Source organism: Delphinus delphis, chromosome 8 (assembly GCF_949987515.2).
Source record: "Delphinus delphis chromosome 8, mDelDel1.2, whole genome shotgun sequence".
Taxonomy (NCBI): domain Eukaryota; kingdom Metazoa; phylum Chordata; class Mammalia; order Artiodactyla; family Delphinidae; genus Delphinus; species Delphinus delphis.
In genome coordinates, this window is record NC_082690.1 from 96,610,144 (window position 1) to 96,618,254 (window position 8,111).

The following is an 8,111-nucleotide window of genomic DNA, read 5'->3' on the forward strand; positions in this document are numbered from 1 at the left end:
CAGAAATGAGTTCAGAGGACTCTACCTAGATCTGTGAAGTTTTATGTCCTTAAAAAAAGATTTGAAGAAACTACAGCAAATGTTAAGCTTTGGCAAGGAGGGGGGGTGCCAGGGAAGGGGTACAGGATAAACAGGTGTTAAGAATATTATTCTCTGTAGGTGTTTTTGTATGCTTTGATCCATCAAAGGAGAATTCAACTGAATTGGGGGTGGGTGGGGGAGGGTCAGGGGAGGAAGTCTGAGGAAATGATGCTTACTTAGAATGAGAGCCAAAAGTTGAGTAGCTGAGAAAGGGCAGAAAGGTACAGACAGAGAGAACAGGCTGTACCAAGCCACTGGCATGGGAAGGTGAACACAGAGGCTGAGAACTGAGACCCCCACTGTGGCCAGAGCCAGGGAGGAAGAGGCTGGAGTTGTGGGTGAAGGTGGGGGGCAGTGTACAGACCAGGCAGGGCCTCAGAGGCCATCCTGAAAGATCAGGCCTTTATGCCAAATACAACTAAAGCAGCAGGGATAGAAAGTTTGGGGGTCCAGAGACACTTCACTCAGCCAGATAGCAGAACAGGGAAGGCAGTCGTGAAGACGTGACTCACATCTTGAGCTTTGGGGAATGAGTAAGAGGAAGCCAGCTGGGGCAGGAGGGGGAGTGGGGAGTAAATTCCCTTGATAGGGCCCAACAGCAGTAAACGTACGGAAGACCTTGAATCGTGTGGTCCCAGCATGGTGCAACACCCAGGGCTAGCTCTGAAAGGTATCAGATAGAAAACGGCAGAGGAGGGTGTCCATGAAGACGGAGAGGGCTTGGGGTCCCAGGCTGGGCAGCCTTAAGCAGGGAAAGGCATGGCCAGGCATGACTGCAGGTAATCGCTCTGGCGGTGTGTGGAGGATGGATTTGAAGGAGGCGGGAGCGCAGCAGGGAGATCCTTGAGGGGAATATGTTAATAGCCAATGGGAGACGGCCCCCTAAACCAGGCTGGCTGGAATCAGAATGAAGAAATGGAGAGTGCCTGGAGAGGTGTTTAGAGGGGCGAGGCGTCTAGGATGATGGTCCTGCCATCACTGAGATGGACCAGACGCGGCGAGTTGGAGATGCGTGCACGGCAAGCCAAGTGGAACTGTCCGGCCAGGCCAGCGAAGAGATGGGCGCGCCGAGGGCTGCAGATGGAGCCTGGAGTGGGAGGCGCCTCCTGTGGGTGGTTAATAACCACTCACAGCAAATGAGTTGGTCCAGAAGGAAGGTGGAGGAAGAAACTGAGCGTGTCGCTGGGGACGAGAAGGAATAAGATTGGGGCGGGTGTGGGGAAGAGAGGACAGGAGGGGAAAGACCACGCAGACACTAAGCGGCTGCCAGGAGGTCAGCCCCGCGCGGGGCTGGGCGGGCTCGGGGCGCGGGGGCTGCAGGCGGAGCCCCGGCGCGCCCAGCGCCCGCAGGCGCGGGAGAGCCAACCCCGGCTAGGGCCTTCCCGCAGCTCCTCGGGCTGCCTCGGCCGCAGCCGCCGGGGGCAGCAGGGCACTTGCGCGGCCGGGGCACCACGGTCATCCCAGTCACCCCAGGCTCCCGCGTGTCCAGGCCGCGCCTCCCCCCCGCCCGCGGACCTGGCGACGTCACTGCGGCTCTGACGCGCGCTAATGGAGGCACGGGCGGAGGCGGCGTGGCGCAGGCACCCTCCCGGGAGGTCCCGGTCCTTGCAGCCCGCGGCCGCGTTCTTGGCCCTCCTCCAGGGGAACCTCGATTTTCCAAACTCGGGAAGGCCGGCTGTCCTTCGGCTACTGATTAGGACGCGAGCGCCTGGTAAAAGATTTTAACAATGCCCGGAAAGAAATAGCCGGACCCAGGAAAGACTAATAATAGCCGCCAGCTAGAGTTCTGCTCGTGTGCTCAGCGGTCTTAAGAACAATAATAACGACAACCACAATAGCCACCATTTATTGAGCGCTTACTCTGTGCCAGGCACTGTGTTCAGCGCTTTGCAGGCAACAACCCTCGGAGGTAAGTACCTTTATTATCCCTATTTTGAAGGGAACCGGGGCACAGAGAGGTTAAGTAACTCGCCCCAGGCACACAGCTAGCTGAAGTCAGTGCCAGAATTCCAACCCAGGCTGTCTGATCCCACGTAATCGTCATGTAAACCCACTAAAGTCGGGATCATTTTCTCCATCTTAAAGATGAGGAAATTAAGGCTCATGGAAATTTAAGTACCTTGCCCAAGGTCACCTAGCTGGAAAATGGATGAGGCAGAAAGCGAACCCAGGGCTCCTCTCTGTCCGCAGAACCCGTGGTCTTGGCCAAAGGCGATCCGACAGCCCAGCAGGCTTTGGCCCCGGGTCCCAGAGGCGCAGCCTCTGCGGGTTTTGGGTGGGTTCCCGCGGCCTCCGATCCCGGATGAATTGGATGTTTCCGAGCATCGTCTCTGCTCAGCCCACAGGCGTCAGATAGGGACGCTCCTCCCGAAATCCGGTCGGGGACCGGGCCACGAGGTCCTCTGAAGGGATGGAGCGGGGGCGGAGGCAGCGAGAGGGATCCCGGGTCCCACCTGCAGAACTGCCGGGCGGGCGGCTTGCCCCGCGCAGCCGGCAGAGGGCGCTGCCGCATGCGCCTCGGGTCCCACGGTTACCAGACCCCGGGGTGGGCGGGCCTCGGCCTGCAGGAGCTAGACTCACAACCCCAAAGCGGGTAGCAGGCACCCCATATGGCCCCTCGCCTTAGCCCTGGGCCTGCTTTTCCTGACCACTCTTCCCCATCTTCTGTGCTCCTACCACCCAACCATCGGCCTTCAATGTTTCCCCCGTCCCTGCACTGCTGGTTTGGTCACCTCTTGAGAGGCAAGAACACTGATCCCATCCCATTAAAAGGCCCAGGTGTTTACAAGTCAACTCAGCCTTGTCTCCCCTTCTGATAGACCCTTTGGTGATGCAAAAATTGATAAAAATCATCCATGGAAACAGATGACTAACTTTCTTTCCTTCTCCAAAATAGGAGAGGATTGGTTAAGGAAGGAGCGAAGAGATAAAAGGACCGTTTTTTAATAATAGCTACAGTGTATTAAGCGCTTGTTTTGTGCTGAGTCTTCTCTGTGTCTTGACTCCTTAATCCTCATTACAGCCCTGAGAGGTGTGCATCGTTATTCTCATTTGACAGGTGAGGTCACAAGGCTGGTAAGTAGCAATGCTGGGAATCTACCAGGAGTATCTGACTTTAAAGTGATGTTCCCGTCACCCATCACGCAGAATATACAAGGTGATACAGCTGAACAAAAGAGGTAAGATACAAACCATGCAAAAACAAACCAAAATCTATTCTAAGACTGCTCAAAAATACCACATGTGTAGCAAAGGCTTCAATAGCTTTCTGAGACCCAGTCTGAGACTCAATTGTCTAAAATAGGAAAACAAATCCTCAAGGTGCAATCAGAGGAGAATAGGAATGAGGCGTTCGCTTTCCCTTGGAAGAGCATCTGGAGAGGCCCACTCACTTTCTATGTCTGGGCTCTGAGGAAATAAAGGTGGTTCTAGGAAAATCTGAAAAGTATGAGAGGGAAAAAAAAAATCCCTTCTGTGGTTTTTACTTTAACCAAGACTCATTTTGCTATTTGTGTTTTATTTTTAAACTAATGTGGCTCTCTCCACCCTTTAAATTGGCACATAAATAGCAAAAACAGAAGGAAGGCCAGCTACAAACTTCAAATGTGGTGGGTTTCTCAGGGAGGAGGTACCTGACTTGAAGTGAAAATGAGGATTAAATGAGGTGCCTTAAACATTTCAAAGACAGACTTTCCACAAGGAATTTAGATCATAAGCCTTTAGAACAGAAGGTTTGTCTGGGTTTAGGCTGGGTATAGTGTTGAGAATTTATGAGTGCCCCCAGAATGTGGAAAACGAATCACATTTTTAGTGCCTGTCTCCATCATCTAGTCATCTGGGCCACCACTTTGCTTATGGCTTTAAAGGATGGCTTCTGGGGGATTTTCCTGTCCTCTGGATCTCAGTCACACACCCTCCCTCAGACCCCTTACTTTTCCAGAAGTTTGCTCCGGGAATTCTGTCGAGGTGAAGCAATGATTGATGATGTCACTAGGCTTGGTTGAAGAGATTGACTGGCCAGCTCTGGAATCACTAACTGGAGGTTTTCCAAACTGGGAAACCAAAGCAGAAGGAACTTCTTGAGACTTGTCACTTAACAGTTGTGACTCTCTCACCCTACGTCTTTGAACTACAAGGATTCCCCTCTTACCCAACACCAGAGAGTCCTGAACATCCTAGGCTGCTTCTTGCAAAATTCTTAGACCTCTTTGACCTTTCCTCTCTCTGCTGCTTCCCTCATTCTTTCAGTGCATTCATTCTACAAACATGTATTGAGGGCCCACGATGTGTAGATCCTAGCAGTACAGCAGAGAACCTAACATGAGCTCAGAAGGTTACTTTCTCCCATTCCCACCTAGCTTCTGACCTCCTGGCTCCAACTTCTATGCCTGGAGAGGCCCCATAATAGTAAATGACTTGCTTCTCCAGGTGAGGACTGTTGCTTAGACATATCTGACATTCTGTCAGCTTCTGGCAGCTCCCTGAGATCACACTCTGTGACCACAGACGCCACTGTGGTGACACCTGTTTGGTTGAAGGTTTGGGTCCTGATATAACTTCAGAAGCAGGGCTCAGAAATGCTCCAGCTCCAGCACTAGCCCATGCTCCTTCCTTCTCTAGTAGTCACTCCTTCCGTTTATAAGATCACTATTGACCAAAATAGCTCAGGCCATATTTATGAAGCATCTACTCTGGTGAAAAATCCCATAGTGCCATAATACCCCACTGTCCAAAGGAAAATGTTGGCTTAAACAAACAACAGTGACTATCTGGCAAAAGGATGTGTGGGATAATGCTTATGAGTCTTTTCGGTCATTTTTCTATTGAATCTTGGGACTGAGTGATTCATAATAATGAGGGCAAGGAAGAACACTAGGCCTGTTTTAGCTTTCAGGATTATTCAAATGGAATAGATTTCCACCATCAACACCCTAGCAAAGACAGAATGCATAAGGTAAATTGCCGGGTTTTGTCTTTTTGGAAAATCCATTAATACTGAATGATCTTGGTTTTAAACCATTCCCCCACTCCCCCCCCCCCCAAAAAAAAAATGAGAGAGAGGACTGAACTGTAGGATTCAGATTACATCCTTGGAAATCCCTTTAGAAAGTAGATTCTAAATCAGTACTCATTCTTCTTGAACATCCCACCCCCAAGACTGGCCCAACCCTCCTAGATACAGTATTATTTTCTCTCCCCTTGAGGAAGGAGTGGCTCAGAGACCAGAAGACTGAGGGAGAGTAAGGAAGACTTTTCCATTACCTGAGTTGCAGAGCTGTTTGGGTCTAGAGAACCTGTATATGTGTGCTGTGTCTGCACTGAGTTCATGACTGTGCATCCTCTGGCTAATGTCCAAAGTCTTCATAACATGGGGACTGAGATGTACCAAAAGAAGGCCTATCTGTGAAGGAGGACATGTGTCCACCCACCAAGAAGTTTTTGATGGTCAGTGTCTGCGTGTTCAGCTGCTGGATGAAGAGATTTGGAAACCACTAAACATTCCTACTGGGATCTTTCCAAGTCCTTTTGGGAATCGGCAACAGCGCTTATCCGGGGAAATTAGTTTTGCACTTTCACGGAGCGAGAAATTCCTCGGGGGCATTCTTGTTCTTGGGAAGAGGAATCAAACCCTGCTCACTCCTTCAGGGCCCTGGCTCTTAGTAAAGCACAGCGAATCCCAGTTTGGTTGGTCCAGCCTGGGGCCTTGGGGTGGGAGCAGATGCAGCAGCGGAGTACAGCGAATTTCACCTGTGGCTAAGTCCCTACCCGCCCCCCCCCCCCCCCCACGACTGGCGCAAGCGTGAGATTTCAGTGGATCGTGTTACCAGCGTGTAAACACCTTGAGTGGCCGCCAACGCTCCCAAGCGACCACAGAAGATCTCAGACCTTTCCTATCTTCCTAGAAACCCTGGCGGCCCGGCCGGCTGCTTGCTGTCTGATGCAACAGTTTGCAACGCTGTTCTGGGAGCCGAGCCGGCCGCGGGGCGCTGGGCGTCCTGCCGATGCGCCTGCGCGGGCTGCGGCCCGTCCTGCCGGGAGCGGGAGAAGCTTTTCACCAGATGTGCTGGGGGCGGGGCGGGCAGGGAGACCTTTGGCAGCTCGCGCCGGCGATCTGAGCTTAATTAAACTTCTCCCGAGGCATTGGCTGACTGATTGACCCAGTGATCCAAAAAAATCAGAGAGGCCCGAATCGCCCTAAACGCGACAGGAGAGCGAAGTTGGGGAGTTGGCTTTCGGTTTCCAGAGCTCGGCCTCTCTTCCCCGAGCCCCCCAAGTCCGCAATGCTTTCGGGGTTCCAAAGCTCACTAGGGCGTCAGGTCTCGCTTGCCTGGGCCCTTCTACTGAATTCTCAAAGAGGGAAGAAGAGTGGTTACAGAGGAGAAAAGAGGCAAAGTTTTGATAGCATCTAGATCAGTATCTTTCCTCCTTCATTTCTCCACCCATGTGCCTTAGAAGGTTTTATAAGCAAAAAGGAACATGGCATCACGGATTTTTTCCCAAATTTTTGAGCCATTTAGGTATTGCCTGCATGATTTTCTTCCATACTCACATTCCTCCTATATTATATATTTTAAGTTGACTTTTATTAACTTTCCTTATTTTTAAAATTAACTTTAAGTCGATTCCCTTTTTCTACATAGCCTTGCCTGAAGCAACAACATTAGTGAAACCACAGCTCTGATGTGCTAGTCATATATTTTAATACACTTGAAAATAAACTCATAACTAGTCAAATTAAAAAAGTATGTGTTAGCTAAAATGTGTCTTGTCTACTACATTTGAAGAAAAACTCCAGAGGTAATAACAATAGCTAACATATGCTGAGTGGTTGCCAATGTCCCAGGCACTGTTCTAAGATTCTAAGGCCTTAGGACACCTTAGAAGGTGGGTGTTGTTTACATTTTACAGAGGAGAAAAGTGAGCCACAGAGAGGTTAGGGAACTTGCTTAAGGTCACAGAGCCAGGATGCAAACTCTACTAGCCTCGCTCTAGACCTATACTGCTGGCCTAAAAAGAGGCTAAGTTACTGCCGAGATCCCCCAGGTGGTTAGCATACTCCAGATTTGAACCCAAGTCTGACTGACTGCAGAACTGAGCTTTTAACTAACGTGTGGGGACTCTTTTGCCTATATTCCCAAATCTCACCTCACACAGCCTTCTCTCTGTCCGCTTCCTTTGGAATCCAAAATGCGCTTCCAGGTCTTTCTCTCCTTATTCCCCCGCCCCCTGGGTGGGACAGAGTTTCTCTGTTCTAGTGTTTTCTTCTCTTCTCTGAATTAAAGTAACCCATAAATCTCTGATTTCCCTGGGAATCCCTACTTTGAAGGTCCTGTCTTCTCTCCTCCACTGACCATGGAACTGCTTAGAAATTCCACCTATCGGCGTTGAAACTACATTTCCCAGACTGCCTTGCTCGCCTGGAAAGAGAACAAAAATCCTGTGTCAAACCATGTGGCTCCTGTTTGGGGGTCGGAAAATCTGGTCACTAGCTAGGACAAAGATTGGTATGCCCATAGACTAATCCATCTGGCCCCAGGCAGACATGAATTTCCCAGGCCTCAATGATTGGGGGTAGGGGTGAGTTATTTCAGCAAACAAAACCCTCAATTAGGGGTTTAAATGAAGACTTGGCATAAGACTTCTAAAAGATGGCTGACCCCTGCCCCGTAAATATATTTTTTTTTCTGCAGCAGCCCTTGCCACCACTCCTTCCCTCTCTTCCCTTCCTTTTCCTTCCCCTTCTTCCAGACTCTTCTCTTAATTGTACCATCCTGCCACTCCCTTGTCCCCATCCCCACCCCCAAGCCCACACCCACTCTTTAACTGTTTAGTATAAAATCCAGCCCACCAGACTGAGGTTTTCTTCGACCCAAATGTTATTTTCAGAAGGAGCCATTGAGGTTGGGGTGTAATTGCAGCGTTGGGCCTCTGCAAGCCAAGCTGAAAATAATCAGCGAGGCAGATGGGGTGGGAAGAGTGTGCGGTGGCCACTTCCACCAAAGAGCAAGAGAAACCCAGTGGGGTGAGTC

The 8,111-nt window shown here is 50.5% G+C and overlaps 1 long non-coding RNA gene across 1 annotated transcript; it reads left to right on the forward strand.

The window, feature by feature from the left end:
* The first annotated feature begins 1,480 nt into the window (after positions 1 to 1,480).
* On the forward strand, positions 1,481 to 6,624 carry LOC132429189 (uncharacterized). The gene is made up of 3 exons (XR_009520314.1): positions 1,481 to 1,990; positions 3,140 to 3,260; positions 5,290 to 6,624. It is a non-coding gene; the product is annotated as an uncharacterized lncRNA (long non-coding RNA).
* The last annotated feature ends 1,487 nt before the right edge of the window (positions 6,625 to 8,111 follow it).